The sequence below is a fragment of the Gorilla gorilla genome, chromosome 12 (assembly GCF_029281585.2).
Source record: "Gorilla gorilla gorilla isolate KB3781 chromosome 12, NHGRI_mGorGor1-v2.1_pri, whole genome shotgun sequence".
NCBI lineage: Eukaryota > Metazoa > Chordata > Mammalia > Primates > Hominidae > Gorilla > Gorilla gorilla.
The window spans coordinates 58,313,556-58,334,059 of NC_073236.2; positions in this window are offsets into that span (position 1 = coordinate 58,313,556).

The window sequence follows — 20,504 nt, forward strand, 5'->3', positions numbered from 1 at the left end:
GGCATTTTATACAATACAAAGATTGGTAACTGTAAGACTGTAAGCCATTCTTAATAGTAGTTGTAAAGTCATTTATAATATCTCTGAGTCTTAATTTCCTGTTATTCTAAAATAAGTGGATGAAATAAGGCATACTATTTTTCTTCCTGACTCAATTAAAATGTATTTTTCAGTTCATATGGCAGATATGTAGCAAATTCCAATGACAATTCCTTGCATAAAAAATAAATCTTATATACTTAAAGAATATATATTTTAATACAATCTGTTTTTATAATAAGCCCCTTCCAAAATGTGATTTGACCATGATGTTAACTATGGAGTATTTGACGTAGTCATCTCCACAGTGGAAGATTTTGCCATCACCATCCACCAGTTTGCTGTGCCAAAACCTGAGAGTTATCTTCACTCCTTTCCACTCACTCACTCCCATTACCAGTAAACCCAGTGCTTTTTATTAAATATTGCTCCAGATAATTTCTCACTATGCTCTCACTGCTTCCACTGTTATGAGCCTCATTAGATGGAGCCAAGACAAGTATCCTCTAAATACTTTTTCACCTCAAGTCTCTTCTTCTTCCAGGCTTTTCTCCACTCAGCAAGATGAATTATTTTACTTAAATACAAAGAAATACCTTCTCCATTGCTTAAAGTACTCCAGTCGGACACTTCACTACCAAATGACATTTGTGCACTTTCTGTTATCTAAATAAGCTGTCTTCTCCTCATCTCTCCATCTGTTTCTCCAATGTTTTACCTTTAAACTTTAACCTCGAGTCATAACTAAATATGTGTACCTCTCCATATACAGCACATTTTTTTTCTTTCCTATTTTCTTTAAAATTTTCTCTCCTCCTGCTTCTGCTCCTCTTCCTCCTTCTGTGTGCTCTTTGAATGTGGCTTCATTCACCTGGAATGCTACTCTATGTGTTTTTTGTTGTTTTTGTTGTTTGAAAACTTCCTTCTCCAAAACTACATTCAAGTGTTGCTTTTTCTGTCATAATTTCTCTGACTTATTCAGTAAAGATAACCCCTCCTTCCTTTTGTGAGATTAATGTATCTTTTACATATTTATATATAAATATATAAAAATATATGTGTATATACATGTGTGTGTGTGTGGTGGAGTGTGTGAGTGTGTGTGTGTGTGTATCATCTTGAATTGCATTGTGTTTTTTTAATCTGGTGTCCTCCTTCCTCCTGTTCTTTGAATCACCTCTACCAAAGCAGTATCAACTTTGACTGGGTCCATCATGTTTTTCAAATCCTGACCACTTAGTTAAATGCCTGATATATGGCTGGTACTTTTCAAACAGATATTGAATAAATACATGGACTGACATCATAGACAAAGGAAAGACTGGAGTGGAGAAATAGTAGCAAAGGCCTCTTTGATTAGTAAAATTGATTAGTGAATTGTTTAAACAAAGTAGCTCAACAAATCTGCAAAGCTCATAAGCAGAGCTACAGTTAAACTTTTCTCTATCTAAGACGTAATTCTATTTGGGACAAACTTCTTTACTTTGGGTGATATAGTTACAAATTAAAAGTGGCTCAAGAGTGGTTTTGGTATGTTTACAAACAATGTAGCAGCATCTTAAAATTTTTCATCTTGTGATTACAGACATACTGGTAAGTAAAAAAAAAAGCAATATGTAGAATAGGAAATATAATGTGCCAATATTTGTACAAAACTGAATTGTGTGTCTGAATGTAAGCATGCACACATTAATTTGTATATGCTGGAATAGCTTCATAACAGTGGTTACCTTTGATGGGAATATTGTATGGCCTAGGCCAGGAAGGGAAGGGAGATTGAATTTTCATAGTGTACCTTTTTTAATTTATTAATTTTATTCTATATAAATATGTACACAATTACATTGTTAGTATGTAAATGTTCATGATATAGTCAGCCAAACTATGATGAAAACAGAAAAAGAGAAAATATGATATTAATGGATAAACTAGATTTTTATTGAGCAGAATCAGGCTGGGGTTTACATCAATTGCTGCCAAGAATTTTATGTCTATTCAAGGCTTAGTTTTATCAGGACTACTGGACCTCCTAAACAGACTAAATAGATCTGTCCTGGTAATTTTTTTCCCTCTGAAAATTAACTAAATTCACTCATTTGACAAATCATTCTAAAATTGTGTAGACATAATTCAAGCTTTCATCTCCACGGAAAGTAAAGCAAAGCTGCTGCTTCACTTAATACAGATGGCTTTCACGGATAAGTCACACAAAACCAAATGATGTTTTTTACTCTAATCCATTCATTACCTGAACTGGTGCTTTTCTTGAGTCCTTTGTTCATTTGGTGAAATCAGACCAAAGCAAGAAAGATAGTTGGAAATATTAAAGAGAAGTGAGATGGTCCTGACTAAAGATGAAAAAAAAAAAAAAAAAAAAGCTTTGTGTTAACTCTTCTATCAATGGCAGATTATTCCCGGCAGAGACATATTTCAGCATAAACTCAGAAGTTAACTTTTGAGATGATTTATAAAGCAGAGGTAGGTCATAGCTATCCAAAGTAAATCCATTGAGAAATACTGACAAAGCAACGATTTCCTACCCTTTTATCACATCCTGGCGCTTAAATGGGAACTATTTGTCTCAAGAGGACACTATCAGACTGAACTGCTGGTCCTTTGACTGGAGTTATAGCTTTGCTGGTGTGAACTCATTCTCGACAATGGTTTGCTATCAGCTATGAATCTCCATTCACTTCAGGGAAGCTGTAGTTCTTGAAACACTAGACACTGATACTGAATGGATTGCTATTGACAACAAATCTTTAGCAATAGGAGTAAAAGAAAGAAAGAGAACTCCACGAGTTGTAATAATTAGAGCTTACACTAAGTATGACACTGAAATCAGCAGAGAAGGCTAAGTAACATCTTACCATTGCCTTCCAGAAGGCATACAGTCATTGACACTTGGCTAAAACTTCCCTGTGTTCCTTGCCCATGTCATTAGACATAAGCTGCCCCCATATATCTGTCTCTGAACAAATTCCTTATCATGTCTCAGAAAAGCTCCACATCCCAGATACACAATGGTTTCTAACTCTTAGCAGGGACTGATCTCTTATTATAGCTACAGACTGAACCTCAAACGTGTCCACACACTAGTATAATGCCCCCTTCCATATGATAGCTATGCTTAAAAAGTTAATATTTAGGAATACCTACAAAACTACTCAATCAGACTCCTGAAAAAAATTGGTCGAATACCACTGGACATGTTTTGTTACATTGTTCTGTAACAAATTTGTTATAAAATGTTACATCATTTTGTTACATAATGTTTACTACATTATTTTATAATATCTATTTTGTAACATTTGTCTAACGTTAGCAAATGTTACAAAATACACATTACAAAATAACTGTGTTTAGAAAAGGTTTAGTTAAAACAAACCATTTTGGAATATTCAGAAGAATATGGCATGCATTTTATGAAATAAGAGCTATAAATGAACTATCATCTGTGGTATTTATGAGCATCTAATCAGTGTAAAACAGTTTCGTATTCACCATGACCTCCTTGAAAACTCTCAACAACTCTGGTGACAAGTTGGGTTTTTTATAAGTTACTTTAAGGCAGAGTTTAAAGGATGGAAGTTTTATAACAGGGTTGCCGTGGAATTAACATATCTGGAAGACAGGAGGAGGTAGCAAGATTTGTAAGAAAAGTACAGCTGCACAGCAGACCCAAGCAACTATGTTGGCCAACCCCAAGGTAGCTCTAAAACTAAAATGTCCCATCAGATTTGTTCATATTTGGCTCAAAATGGGCAGGCCTTTATGTCCATTTCCATCAGTCATTGCACATGGGGCTATCCCCTGAAGTCCTTGGCCTTGAGTAAGGTAGCTTTCTGCAACTGAGGCAATCTTTGAAGGGGCTGACAGCTAAATGCTGCCTACAGATGTTACTACCACTAATTAGGGCCTCAAGTTTTTGTTTGTTTGTTTGTTTGTTTTTGACAAGGAATCTGGGCATCCTGTCTCTGTGTCCATCATAACTTCGTTCTAAAATAGAAGAATATGAGAACAAGAGAAGTAAGGAGAAATAAATGTGTTCAAGGCCTCATAGAAAGTTATGGATCTGGAAATCACAACGGGTATTGTTGATTCTACTTCACGGCTCTTCCCAGTACTCCAAGTTGCCCCCGCAGACCCTAAAAATAAACTGGAAAGCTTTAATAGCAATTCTCTATTTAAAAACTACCTTTCCTTCTTTTTATTTCAACATTTCTCAGAATGTTCATCATATTTATTTATTTTCCATTGTCTCAGAATAATTATCTCTGCTCTTTTTTGAAAAATTCACCACCTGAACCCTTGCTATTATTGCCCACAATTCTCATCATCTCTGAAAATGTGTCCCCTCAGTCATTCTCTCCATCTTTACCTTCAATTTCTCCCTCATGGTTTATTTTCTCAACATATTTAAAATACAGTCAAGGTTTCCTGTTCCTGAAAAATAACTTCTCATGATGGCATTGCTCATTCTTTACTTATACCTCCCCACCGGTTCTACTTCCACACACTTGATATCAGATTTTAGATTCATTGACATCTAGCTTTGTTCCCATTTTCTACACTCAGACTGTTCCTCAAAGTGTACTGCTAACATAGAAATTTACAAAGGCAATTCGCCTCTTTTTCCCCTTGTTGACTGCATTTAATCTCATACTTCTTCCTGAAAATCAGTTTTCCTTCCCTTGCCTTTTGCATTTGGACATCTTTAATTGTGCTCTGCTGCAGGCTCCTCCTTTTCAGTTGCCCAGCTTCTTCTAATATTCTGACTCAGAAGATTTAAATTCTCCATACTTCTCTCCATTCTCTCTCGTTCTCCTTGTCTATGTTTCTCCCATGGCCACTTCATTTTCATCTACATCACAAGCTATGTTTTTATTTTTTGGGTTCCTGATATGTATTTCCAGATTTATTGTAATACAAATATATTTCATTGTCAAACATTGATAGTCTAGTAATTTTACTCTTCATTGACTGAGCAATAAAGTTTAATTGTTTAACATATTTAACTTCATAGTACCCTCTTCCAACATTTTATTTTCCACCTATCAAAACCCTAATAATTCTTGAAATATTGCAAAATCCCAAACCACTTATTCTTGTTTTAATTTAATGAGTATGAAATGATTTTTTATAAGGTTCTTGAAACCTCATTCATTTTATAATTGCCAAAGTATGTAAAATATAAAAAACATTGCAAATGTTTGTTCAGTTATTTAGATAAATAAAACAACACTGATGCAATGACTATCATCTAGTGGCTAGACACACACAAAACATATCCACACATATACATATACCTATTTAAGATGTAAGTTGTGCATAAAAATAATTGGATGGTTTTTCAACATGGATTGTACAATACAAATAAAACAAGTAAAAATTATAATTGACTACAAGCACAGAGAAATAATTATTAAACTGTTCTAGCAAGCTTTTCTGCATACTACTGAATAACTCAAAACAGAATCAAAACTGATTTAATAAGTAAAACAATTGAAGTTTCAGCTATTAAAAAATTTAAGAGCTAATCAAGCAAAATCTTTATAATTTGAGGAGCATAAAATCACCGAATATCACACAGAGACATACACACACAGACACAGACACACACAAACACACACATATATGTCTAATTTTATATATACCTAATTATATATATCTAATTATATGTATACATATATATGTATTATCTCTTGTAAATAATTATATATATAATTAGAGAATGAGGGGAAAACCATGATAGAGTTAACCATAATATATATCATACTTTCATGATTATTTCTGGCTCAGTTTGCTCTCTATGTAAAATTTCACACATATGTTTTCTTGCTCTAGTAGTGAAATGCAAATAAGAATATCTTATTTTCAAAAACAGTCACTTAAGTAAAGGACAGGGCTACACAGAGAGAGAACTAGTTTCATCTAATGCTGAGATGATCATAAATGAATGGTGGGGTCCTTCATGACAGAAGGTAAGCAGAAACAGAGCTTGTGTTTATGAACTATCCTTACTTGCTAGCACCGTGCTGGACCAACGTGTATGAGGACCAAGAGTATGTGCAATGGGACCAATAGTGTATGATGTATGAACCCTGCTCTCGACAAATTTGCAATTCATCTGGAAATACACAGTGAGCACAGTAAACATACAAGTGTTTATTCAGTGTTTATTAAGTGGTCACTGATGTGGGTCTTAAATTTTTTACCCAATTAATTGTAATGACAGGAGGATAACTTTAGTGTGGTGCATGTGTGTGTTTGTTAGAAAGGAAACACACACACACACAAACACACAGAGAGACAGAGAGAGAGAGAATGGAAAGAGAGAGAGGTAACACAAAGATCAAAGAGTGCTCTTCTGAGCCCTACTGCTAAAAAAGTGTCAGTTGATACAGAGAGAAAAGAAGAATGGACATTAGATTTTATATGTCCCTCATATTTTTTATTTTATTACTCTTAGACTCTCTTCTCTACCAACCACCAGTAAATAGAGATAAATCTTGCAAATAAGAAAGGCCTGCTTGCCACTCTTTAGTGTTAGGAAAGAAGTGGAAATAAGCAACAAGGAGGAGGAGTACGGAAGGTAAGTTTTTCATTTTGTAGTCAAGTTTGGGGTAGGAGGAAGTCCCTCAAAGCCAGGATGGATGGTGGACATTAAAAATTAAAAGAAAACAGAATGATCCTCTCTAATCAGTGTGATGCAATATATTAAGACCAAGAAAGAGTTTAACAGTTAGAAAACTGTTCAAACTATGTCATCACTGAAGACCTCATCTAATCTCCACAGATCAAGTGATATCTTCTCTGACAATTCCAGCCAGTGTTAATCTTGCTCCTTGCTCTCATTAATAGCAGTAATTTATATATTTATGGAATTAATTCATGTACAAGGTCTTCAAATAAGGCACATTTAACTCCTTGTTGTATTTCCCTAATATTTATTATAATGGCAGAAACTGTTTTCACTAATTCAACCACTAAGACTAATTAAATAGCTTGTACGTGCAAATATAAATTGATATCCCAAATAATAATCTAAGGACCTTGATTCACCCTAATGGAAAGAAAGTTTTGTTCATTTTTGGAGACAAAACTGTTACTGGATTTATTACAAATATATATGTAAGAAGCAGTTAGGGTCATTGATTCTGCAGGTTTGAAATGAAAACCATTAGGACTTTTAACAATAATCTCCTTAGAGCTGATTATCCTCAGGCAAGGTTCATGAGGAGCATATAGAATGGGAGATATGGTGATATCCTTCTTTGGAAAGTACATCCTGTGAAAGTCCGCCCTCCAGCCACAGCAAATCCTAACTGTGCACCCCTCCATAAAGAACATATTCATCCCCTTCCAAGATAGTCCCCTCCCGAATCTTGTCCTAGGAGGCATCAGGATCAAGCTCCAGTTTCAGGATTATGTTCATTCAGTTAGGCCCAGGTGAATATGCGGCTCTGTAGGTGCATTTTATCAGGTACAACACGTTGAATTCTTTTTTTTTTCCTGTACAGAGATTTGTGAAATAAACAGACAAGTCATTTGTCCCCACACACCCAATATGAAATGATGCCGCAGACCTAGGATGATGGCTCTAGATACTCTTATTCAAAAGGGGAAAAATTGGAAAGCCCAAGTAGTCACTGGTCCATACAAATATTGAAATCACAGGACATTTCCAAAAACTGTTAAGAGTTCTTAACCTAATTGCAAGTTGAATTGTTTATGAGTGCTGAAACAGGATAATAGACTTCTGCGTTAGAGATGAAGCATGATTTATTACTCACAGCAATACCCATAGCCAGAGTTCTCAGTGTTTGCATAGGTTCCCTGAACCTCAATTCAGACAGGGCGATAGAAAGAGGGTCAAGTAATGCCTGCATGTGCAGTGGGTTGCATTATAGGAAAGGACTCATGAATTTAGGGAATCCAAGTTTTTATAAAGGAGAATAGGCTGAACTACCATTTTCTTTGAAGGGAGACACTATCTGTTTCATCATAAACTGTAAGAAACCTGCCTTTTGATCTAGATGGAGACACTATATCCCCCAAAACTTTTTACTATATAACCATATTTTAAAAAGCTAGTCCAGAACAAGGAGTCAATTTCTGTATGTGTGTGATGTCCAGAATCATGAGAGACCTCTGAAGAATTGTCTCCCAATGAATATCTTCAATCATTTAGAAATCAAGCATGTCAAACCATATTCTTATGCTTATCAGCACACTGTATCCTCATTCTTACCAGATATCCTTATACCCTGGAAATTTGGATCAAGGGGTACATCAATAGCAGCTCGTTGGAGAATATTAACCACAAAAATCACCTCCATGTAAATGCTAGCATCCGAAGACTGAGACAGAGTGAAGAAGAGCAGGAGAAAGAATGAAGGATCTTAGTAGAGTCTCTTATGTTAACGGTTATATTCTGAGTGCTGATTCATTGTAACATTCTCTACATAGTCACCTGTGCTGCACTCATAGCAAACTTGGCAATAGCAATGGCCTGCTCTCTTAAATTCAGCTCCGGAAGCCATGTTCCCAATTACACATAATGTAGGCCAGCAGTTGTCAAATTTATCTTGGCTTAGAATTATTTGGAGGACATTTTAAAATAGAGACATCTGGGTCCAAGCTCAGAGACCTAGTCTGCTAGATATGTGATGGGACCCAAGAATTTGCATTTCTAACATATTCTCATGTGATACTGATGTTACTGATCCTGGAACCTTACGTGAAGGATGACTGCTATAGGGTAACCTTTGACTTTTGCTATAAAATAGACATATCACCACTCACGACTTTGACTAAAAGTTACATTTCTGAAGAATGGTGTATTTGTCCAGTTCCCCAGACAAGCCTGCATTTTCTAAAATAAAGTCACAACATGCAAATCTCAGCCAGAACACTTTAAGAAGTAAGACTTATTCAATTCTGGACTATTGTCTTCACAAATAAGAAATACGTTGATTCCAATAACCACTTCCAACTACCTATCTTTGCTCAAGCTCATGCTCCGTGTCTAAATGAGAAAGTAATGAAGCCAAGATGAAGATCTCCGTTGTACAAATTAACCAAATCAACTTCTGACAATATAAGACTGAATTCTATTTATGTGACATAAACATCCCCAAAAAGTTGGGACAAAGCTAATAAAGAATACAAATGCTTACATTCAGTTATGTCTTCTTTAGGACAGAAACCATGCTATATTGCCTGTTGGCATCTAAGCATGAATCCACCTAATTTTTGCATTCTTCTCTGTATTGCATGTGGCTGGAGACCTGAAAAACTTGTTCCACAGACTCCCTTTTCTGGCATGGTAGATTGCACCAATGAGAAGCATTTGCACAAGGGTTGGAAGACAGGTAAGAAGGGAAGTCATTACTTTCCAAACAGTGGAAGGCAGGTGTCTGGCCCACTTAGAACAGACATGAGGGCTTTGATACGGGATTGGTGGTGGGCTTTGACTGAGGAAAGGAGTAAGGTTTTATCAGTGACTTCCTGTTTTCACCCAGTTTGCTACTTCAGGCAGCTGAGATGACTCCTGGCTATTATTTGCATTGTAAGTCCCTCCTTTCCTTAATTCCTGAACATGAGCAGAGTCTCCATTCCAGTGGTTACTACAGAACTTTTTTAAAAAATATCTTTCAACTTTATTTTTGTCATATATTTGACTATAGAGTCTATTGCAAATAAGACATTAAGGGAGTCTACTGACTGACATCTTACTTTCTAAATCTGAACTCATGGGTTTAGTAAAATAGTACATATTCTGAGATTCTAAATTATAAATTCTTTAAATCTCAAACATTAAACTGAACCATAAATTTTGTCTTACAATCTTTATTTCTTTTTATTACTCTTCTATGACCATAACGCCTAGACTTAAAAGTTGACTTGACATCAACATTTCCTGAAACCAGTAGATCATTACAATTCAAACAAATAGCAAAGTTTAAAGTCTAGTTTACCTGTGTATTGTAGTAGACACAAACTGTGTAGGGAGAGAATGTACTGCAGAAGGATATGAAACAGGTTTCCAGCCCTAAGTTTTTCAGTAATGAGCTGTAGTTCCTGCACAAGGTGCTTAGCTTCAGCTTCCTTCGATCTTCATGCTTTATTCTGAAGAACAAAACTGTTCTTTAATAATAGACGAGAAGGTTCATCACAACTGTAGCATTTTATACTTATAATAATTTCATGATATTCAGTTAACTCATTTACTTTTAGAATTGGCTATTCAAGAAAAGTCTTGAGTGTGATTCTATTTCATTGCAACAAACTTGTGCTTTTTTATATGCTTATTCTATCATATAATTGCAGTAGGAATGATATTCAATCGAATACATTGTTATAAGCAAAAATCATACTCCTACATGGCAATTAGTTTGTAGTGGTACCTCCGTATTGATAACCTGGGACAGTGATGAATAACTTTCAAATAAATACGGACTCTATTTGGAGAATATAGAAATGGCTTTCACAAAGACATGTGCACCTTAAGACACTGACTTACATTTACCATGACAGTTAGATTTGGTTAACTGTCACATTTCACCAGATTTGCATTGGAAATAGCTGCAGAAGTTCCTGAAACCTTCTTGTGAATCTGGGATCAGTGAAGATAATAAGCTATCATTTCAGGCACTCTACAATTAGTACTTGACATCCTGTGTCAGACAACAGAGAAACACTGTCACTCACCCCAGGACTAACTTTCTTCTTTGGGGTGACCTTTTTCTTTAAGACAAGCAAGTGCCTTGATGGTTCCTGACATTTGGAACAAATTTAAAATAAAATAAAATAAAATATAAAAGGTCAAAAGTTATATAAATCATGCTATATAAAATGTTTGGGTCTTCCTAAGTGACAGCTAAAAGAACTCTAGGTACTTTTATATGCAAACATTACCTTTCTTTTGCAACAGTGAAACATTAAGATGGTTCCAGTTTATAAGAAAAGTCAGGAATGCAAAGAGATATTACACCCATAGTAGTAACCATTTTTCTTATTCTCCCTGGGTGGTGTTTGAGATTAGTAACCTGTCTGCTAAAAATAAACTCAAGTATTGAAAGGACTGTGGAAGAAGTGATATAATTATGAAAATCTAAGCAGTAAGCATCAACTATGTGAGGCAAGAAATATTTGTGTTCAATTAAACTATAGAATAATTGTCTATTGGTTACTCTGTTACTCAATATTTACCAATCCGAAATCCAGCAGAAAAAATATTTTCTTCTGAATTTGGGATGTAAATCCTTATCCATAAAGCTGATATAACTCCTATCTTCAGTACAAAAGCACTAAAGAGGGATTGATGACTTAACAATTAGTCTATAAAGCAAACAAAAAGTGATTTATATTCTCTTCTCACAACAGTCAATACATTCAACAAAATCAAATTTTCTAGTAGACACAGCATTAATTTGCACATTCATTTGTTCATTTCTCAAACGTACATATATGTATAATAAACATATATAAATATGTATCTGGTAGTGATTACTAGAATTTTAAGTTATTAATGTGAATTTGACATCATTTTTAGGATCACAAGGGTTAAAAGCCTACTAAGTTATAGCAATAATGTAAGGAATTATATATAACATAATGTACTACATGCAATTGTTATGTACAGAGGATGAAATTTACCTAGACTGAAAGTCAGTGAAAATTTCCTAAAGGAAATTTTAAGATTACCTTGATAAATGAGTTATACGTGTACCAGTAGACAAAAGAAAACAGATATTTTGGGCATATGGAAGAATCTTTGCAAAGACAAAGGGTCAAGAGAGAAGAAGTTGTGTTTGGAAATGGGAGAGGGTTGCAACAGCAGGTATATTAACTGTAAGTGGGGAATGTTGCAGAATGAGGCCACACAAATATATGCTGGAATCAGAAACGGCCTTGAAACTACGTTTCATATTCCCACCAGTCAGGAACTATATCTGATGAGGGCATAAGGAAATGGTGTTAAGAAAGCTTTCCATGGAGTCATCCTTCCATATTGAGTTATTCATCATGTTCTTCTAACTACTAAATACTCATAATATATCTTCAAGTAATAATTCACTTAACATTTTCTTATATACTTGGAAAAAATCTGTACATTTTTATTTACTTCCTCTCCTCTGGAAAAAAAGGATTTGTTTTACTCCCATATAAATCTACTTTTTAAAGTTTTTAAGGCTGGCATCCTCATATTTTGACATCATGTCTCCTCTTTATTTCAGGTGATGTGTAAAAAAGATAAAATATTCTGCTGCTTGTTTAGTTATTTTGGAATATTGGCAAGGTTTATTTAAATGGTCTGTCTCTGCCATTGTCTTTAAATCCATCGCACCCAGCAATGTATCTAAGAGGTAGTAGGCATTCATAGAATGGATGTTCAAAGAATGAATTGATAAATGAAAGGACTAACGCTCAAATGGAAAAGATGGAAAGAGCAGATAATATGTACCATATAGATTTAAAGTTGCTCCTGGCCACCCCCATAATACCCTTGGCAAAGCACAATATGTGCCTTCAACTTGCTTAGGCCAAGATCTTTTCCAGGTCCACAAAGCTGGGGCATAGTTAGTGTAGAGGAAACCTTTGAATCCACAGGTGTGTGATCCTAGAGAAGCATAGAAAGGTAGTGATGCAATGAAACTTGGGGATTATGGATGAGGAAACTGAGGCTCAAAGACATGATCCAGCTTATTCAAAGGCAGAACTGGCCTAGGAACCAGACTGTTTGAATCTCAGGACATAGATGGGAGAGAAAAAATAAATTGAGCTGGGGTTGGGAGTAGTAGAACAAAAATAAGTTAGATATGGGCCAAAATATTGATTTGGGTTGGAGGGAGAGTATGGCTAATGAATACTAATTTTCAAGGCTGTATCTTTTCCACTGAAGTGATTAATGTGTCATGTTACAAGAAAGAAGGTGAAAAGACATGTTGAAAACAGTTAAAATGGGAGATGGGTGCATTAAGCATAAGGAAAATAAAGAAGTGAGAAAAAAATATTGCCACATAATGTAAGCAAGATAAATATAAAAGAGGCGATGTTTCAGGATATAAACATTTCATTCAACTTATATGAATTAATTTACTCAGGGTGGTTTTCTGTTTCTTTTCTTTTTTTAGTTTGTCATTCTATTCCTTATTCAATTCTGAGTTGAAAGAAATAGAATACAAAGTCATTAAGGAGAGGTGAGAAGAAAGAAGAAAATATTTCCTTCTTTTTTTATTGTGACTCTTGATCCCATTTCTGGAGCTAATTATCCATTCACCAGAGCCCTTAGTAATATGGCTTTTTATTAGACATGCCCTAGATGCATCCATTCATGTATTTTTAAACAATCAGGAGGGATTTCCAAGCTTTTCCAGACAAGTTTGGAAAGGCTCGAAATAAATAACTCTCTATGGGAGTAATTTTTGGTATTGGAGGAACAGTTTCTTAGTATCAATTGCCGAGCTTTTAAAAAAAATTATGTAACATCCATCTTCTGTTGAACCCTGAGAGCCCCTCTCCCTGCTAAGTCCGTTCTACTGTGAGAGACACATGCCTCCCAGTTTATCTATTGCTACCTACGGAAGTAGATAGGCATTTAGGTGTAAGGTGGGAAAAAAACATTTAAAAACTAGCTGAATTATACAATTAAAAGTAGAGGTTTCTTCCTCTTTTGTCCTGAATTTAACTTTTAGAAAACAAGATGACAAAAGCAAATAAATAAACATGAACAAAACTTCAAAACAATTGTTCGAATTTTTTTAATGGAATATTTTCACCATCAATGTGTTTGTAAGACAACCTAAGAAGAGCATTGAAAAAGAATGAACTAGAGTTATCTTTTATTAGACAATTTTTCTTTTGATCAAATTATCTTATTTCAGCTGGTGTGAAGACAGAGGGCCATATGAATAAAACAAGAGTCAAGTGGGACAAATGTAAGAGATGATAGAAAATGGGGAGCAATGAGTCCAATCGTAAATGCATACTGAATCAGATGGAATGCCTGCTGCTCTTGCCCATGTCAGACTGTGAATTCAGGGTTATTAAAGATAATCCAGAAATACAAGTTTTAATGTAAAATAATACATTTAAAAATTGGCAATTAAAACCCAGTTTTGGGGTTTTTGTTTTGATTTGGATGACATTTACTTTTTAAAAATTTCAGTAGTTCTGGGGGAACAGGTGGTGAATGGTTACAATGTTCTTCCATGGTGATTTCTGAGATTTGGTGCACCCATTACCCAAGCAGTGTACACTGTTCCCAATATGTGGTTTTTTTATCCCTCACCTGCTTCCCACTATTCCCCCCAAGTCCCCAAAGTCCATTGTATCATTCTTACGCCTTTGTGCCCTCATAGCTTAGCTCCCATTTATAAGTGAGAACCTATGATGTTTGGTTTTTTATTCCTGAGTTACTTCACTTGTTTTTATTTTTTATTTTAAGTTCATGGGTACATGTGCAGGATGTGCAGGTTTGTTACATAGGTAAACTTGTGTCTTGGGGGCTTTTTCATATAGATTATTTCATTACCCAGGTATTAAGCCTAGTACCCATTATTTTTCCTGTTACCTTCCCTGCTCGTATTCTCCACCCTGCAATAGGCTCCAGTGTGTGTTGTTCCCCTCTGTGTGTCCATGTGTTCTCATCATTTAGCCCCCGCTTATAAGTGAAAACAAGTGATATTTGTTTTTTCCTTCTGTGTTAGTTCGTTAAGGATAATGGCCTCCAGCTCCATTCATGTCCCTGGAAAGGACATGGTCTCATTCCTTTTTATAGCTGCATAGTATTCCGTGGTGTTTATGTACCACATTTTCTTTATCCAGTCTATCATCGATGGGCATTTAGGTTGATTCCATGTCTTTGCTTCTTTACCCAGTCTATCACTGATAGGTATGTAGGTTGATTGTGAATAGTGCTGCAATGAACATACATGTGCATGTGTCTTTATAATAGAATGGTTTATGTTCCTTTGGTTATATATCCAGTAATAGGATTACTGGGTCAGATGGTGTTTCTGTCTTTAGGTCTTTGAGGAATTGCCACAGTTTCTTCGACAATGATTGAACTAATCTTTACTCCCACCAACAGTGTATAAGTGTTCCTTTTTCTTCTCAATCTCACCAACATTTGTTATTTTTTTACTTTTTAATAATAGTCATTCTGACTGGTGTGAGATAGTATCTCGTTATGGTTTTGATTTGCATTTCTGTAATGATTAATGATGTTGAACTGGTTTTCACATGTTTGTTTGCAACTTGTATGTCTTCTTTTGAGAGGTGACTGTTTATGTCTTTTGCCCACTTTTTATTGGAGTTGTTTGTTTTTCTATTGTAAATTTATTTAAGTTGCTTATAGAAGCTGGATATTAGATCTTTTTGGATGCATAGTTTGTAACACTTTTCTCCCATTCTGTAGGCTGTCTGTTTATTGTGTTGATAGTTTCTTTTGCTGTGTAGAAGCTCTTTAGTTTAATTAGATCCCCTTTGTTAATTTTTGCTTCTGTTTCAATTGCTTTTGGCATCTTCAGCATGAAATCTTTGCCTGTGTCTATGTCCTAAATGGTATTGCCTAGGTTGTCTTCCAGGGTTTTTATACTTTGGGGTAAAACTTAGTTTTAAAACAACCATGCTGTTGCCCATAGTATAACTTTGGGCTACATAGGGAATGTAGGCTACCAGTTTATAACCTCTGTATTAAGAAAAAATGAAACTGTTTTCCTTTATTTTTGTCTCATCATAGCTCTTGCAAGTGACTGCCTAATTTGAGTTAGTTACATAGCAATTAGGTCATGAATCCCAGAATGATATCATTCAAATTTAGCTGAAGAGGAAAAAGATACTTGCTCTAGTCTTAGTGAGTTGCAATGTTAAGATTCTTTTACCAGGTCAAAAAACTTTCAAAATAAATTTTGAGGACTTGACAGAAAACTGTCAAAAACATTAAAACAAAACAAAACATAATGAAAATGCCAGATACAACTACAATAATTTTTTGAGTTTTGATTGGTGTTTTCCTAATGAGTAATGATTCTGAACATCTTTTTTTTTTTGTTCTTGTTCACCATTTATGTATCTGTGGGCCCTTTTTTCCTCACTTACATAAGGAGGTCTAAAGCACATATTTCAAATAATTCCTTCTACTTTGTATCTTTTGAGAGTGTTATTAGGGGAGGTGGGTTTTTTTGAGAACCGTGGCATGTTATTCTCAACCAATTAGAATTTGCTAAACTGTTGGAGACTCAAAAGAATTGTTTTCAGTCCAGTTTACATCAAAGTCCTCTTCTTGTAGTCTAAAAGACGGTGGCAAGAGAAAGCCATTGATGTTGATTTGTACTAACATTGTAACCTTCCTGAGAGTAAGTATATTTTAAAGGTGATTCTGAGGTTTATAACACCCGAAGAAACTTTCCAGGTAGATAGGAAAGGACCTTTCACGCTTAACAACAAATCTAATCTAATCTAAATCGGTAAATAGATAAATAAACAAATAAATAAATAATTTTGTTCAATGAATTTATGGCTGCCCATTCTTTGACATAAAGTTTGAAGAATCAGTCACTAGACTTGGGTTTTTTAAAAAAGAAATCTGAATATTTTCCTCTTGATGAATACTACTAGTCTATTCTTTATCTTAAGAGAGAAATATAAACATGTGTTGGTGGGGAGTGCACCTATTATATTAAATGTCTCTGTAGTGAGCTTTTTCAAACAAATCACTGAAGAGTCAAAGTTAATAAAAAATGTGAATTACAAAAGAAATGATTTGCCTAAGACTCAGATAATTGAAGGGAGAGTGTTCCGAAGGAGTGTATTTTAAAAACTCTATTCTGGCATTTACTTGAATTTCTATGATAATAATTAGCAAACAGAATTGAACTTCTTCTACTTGATGGAAAACTCCAAGAATATCCAAAGACATTCTCGTAACTATGAGCTGTGTAAAAGCATGTGCATTTGGAATAGAATATAAACATCTTGCGCCGCTTCAGTCCATGGAGGCTGTGGAGAGCTGAAGGAACAAAGAAGCACGGATTTATTGTAATGCTAAATAGTACACTAGAGGTAACTGTGCTGCAGCTCTGGAAATACTGAGCTAATTTAAGCCAAAGACTCCTGAGGATCTTACTCTAGTGGCAAGCCTACTCAGAATTTTTGATGCCACCTTGTTTTTTATAGATGCTCCATCTACACATCATTGAAATCATGCTGCGCTTGTAGAAGTACAAAAGCAGTCCTTGTGTCTTAGCACCAGGCACTCTGAAACTGTGTTCACACATTTTAATACACCCACCTGCACATGGTTACTCTGTGGAGCAGTAGGCCCAGCTCTGGGTTCATTTCTCTCTATTGCAATTTACCTCTTCTTATTTCAACTAGCCGCCTGGGCTTGGAGAAGCTTCTAAACTTCTTGACTGTAAAATGAGAAATTTCAACGTGTTGCAATCATGTAGAAAGCCTAAGGACATAAAATCCTCTGTAACTGTTCTATAATAAAGGAAATAAACTAACATTTTTTTGTCTCATATGCCTTAATTACAATTTTGTTCAAAAGTTACATTTGAGAATTAACAATATACTTTGGATAATTTTCCAGAGTAATAGGGCCGACTGCCTCAAGAAGATATTCTAGTTTTCTAGCTTAATACTGTCCCATAGAACTTTCAAAAATGATGGATAGGTAGTCTATCTGTGCTATTCAACACACTTGCCATTAAAAACATGTGTCTATTAAGCCCTTGAAATGTGGCTAACATGAATGAGAAACTGATTTCTTTAACAAGTAATCAAAGTTGAACTGAAATAACCACATGAATGGCTACTGTGGTGTAAAACACAGATTTTAGCCTCTATGTCATAAATGTCTTAACACTGGAGCAATTACAGAGCAACAAATTGTCTAGTGTCTTCTCAACCACAGTTTGACAAACAAAAACCATATTAAACACCAGGGTTCTAGATTCTCAGAAAAGATCACCTCTGATAGTAGTTCTCAAACTTGGCTGCACATTGGAATTTCCTGTGAAGCTTTCCATAAATGTTAGTGCCAACAGATACTCTGATTTAATTACTCTGCTAGAAATGACCTACACATCCTGGTTTTTGTTCCTTTATTGTACATTTGTTTGTTTGAAAGCCACCCAGGTGATTCTAATGTGCAGCCAAGTTTGTAAACCACTGACTTAATGTTGCTTAATTGACTCTCTTCTCTGGTAACTAGTCCAATGTTTCACTATGGGTACAGCCCTTCCATATACAATGCCGGCTTTGTAGAGGTCTCTGCTTCCACTTGTATGACTCATGTACTATCCAGGGAAGATCCCTAAATGTCATACACATTAGAGATTTAAATTTATTCTAATACTTTCAGCAGAAAATCACAAGCAAAAATACTACCAAAAATAGTCTTCCCAAGTTGTTAATACTACTGTGGTTCCTAGCACCATGGAGTGACATTTTTACAACTTAGGCTGCAAGGAATTCCCAACAGTAAAAGGAACTCTCAAAGTTTACCTAAAAACAAATTAACAAAAAACTGAAAAAATCCACCATAAGAAACAGCCAGCGATAAAGAGAAGAATTGGAAGTCCAAGATTTCAAGACAATTGAAAAATAATCTGAGGAAACATAGACATTATCTTTATAATGATTAAAACCATAGAAAGAAAGGATAACTTTAATAACTTTCAACCATTATTGCAGGCTTATTTTGTACCAGACTGTGCAGGTGCATGCTATGGACATGATTTTACTGATGGCTCGGAAAGTGAAAACAAGCAAAAACTAGAGACGATGTATATATATAAATGAACTGATTTTTAAAGAGATACTGAATATGTTCATACAGCAGAGGAAAATAGCATAGGGAGAGAATAGCTGAACTTCTGAATGAACAGGGGATGCTATAGAAAGAAAGGATTTAAGTTGGGCTTATTGCTATTTACTAATTAACTCCCAAATTCTTTCCTCTGTCTATGGTAACTAGGCTGTGCTAGCTAATTTTATTTGTCAACTTGGCTAGGTGAAGGTACGCAGATTATTTGGTCAAACATCAGTTTAGATGTTTCTGTTAGATGATTTTAAAGGAAACGTTTTTAGTTTCTCACTATTATGTATATTAGTTGTAGGTTTTTTGTAGATGTTCTTTATCAAGTTTAGAAAGTTCTCCTTCATTCCTAGATTACTAAGAGTTTTTATTATGAATGGTTGTTGAATTTTGTGAAATGTTTTTTCTGCTTCTACTGATAATCACCATGAGATTTTTCTTTCTTAGCCTATTTGATATGATAGATAACATTAATTAATTCCCATTTGGTCAAGGCCATGATTCTTTTTAATGGAGCTGCAGTATCTCATATTAAAGATTTGACCAGTTTCATTAGTTCCAACTCTGGTTAAAGTAATTTGAAAGAAATTTATGTTAGGAGAAATTAGTAAAGCAGTTTTTCAAAAGTTTTTGATGCTAAACCTAAACTCTATTCTAAGATGAGGTAAAGGATAATTTTTCCATTGTATATCTAAGCACAAGAATGAATAAAAGTCACAGAAATGTCAAAAGAATACTAGAATGGAAGGCTATGTCAACTTATTAAATATTTTAAAATAGTAATAATGTAGAGAGTTAAATATACACAGTCTGAAAAAATAAGATGACAAAGTTTTTAAATCATGGTCTCGCTGTAGAAGTACTTCAACACACCCACACACATACTATGACTCCTATGGATACAGCATCTTTTGAAGAGCCATTAGCAAGTAGTAGAAATCAGTGACTAGGCTACTATATTAAACGTACTTCCATATACAAGGATTCGATCTGAAGAACCACCTACACTGTAATTAAAGAAATTTTTCTAAACCTCAATTTCTTCATCTACAATTGGAATAATAATAATATTTGGTCTTTCTTACAAAACTGTTGTGACATTCAACTGCTATGATTCTGCATGATAATCCATAGATAAAGTTAAATACTATCCAAATGTAATATCATGCATTGAACATTGCTATGTCTGTGAACATATATGTATATATACACATAATTTTAAATTATGTAGATTATAGTAATATCTGTACTATATTTAAATGATTGTCCACCTAAGATTTTCTAGGGCAAGCTTCCTATGAAACATTCTGATCGAGTGTTATATTTCAGGTCAAACTATGTATGTTTTTGTGTTGTAGTTTTTGGTTTTTACGTTACAGATACTTTCGTTATTGAAAAATTTTCTACATATTGTGGTGTCACAGTCAATTTTTCACATGACCAGTTAAAACAGATTAGTAACACCTTAAATTCCCTCCTCAATTTCAAAAACCTATATTCCTATGTTGAGCTCTGAGCTGGGAAAGGACATATATGGTCTACTCAAGGAGTTTTCAGTAGTGGAAAAATTATTTTCAAAGCTCCACTCTTCTTATTTGAGTATTTTTATTTTTACTTTCTTTTGTACATG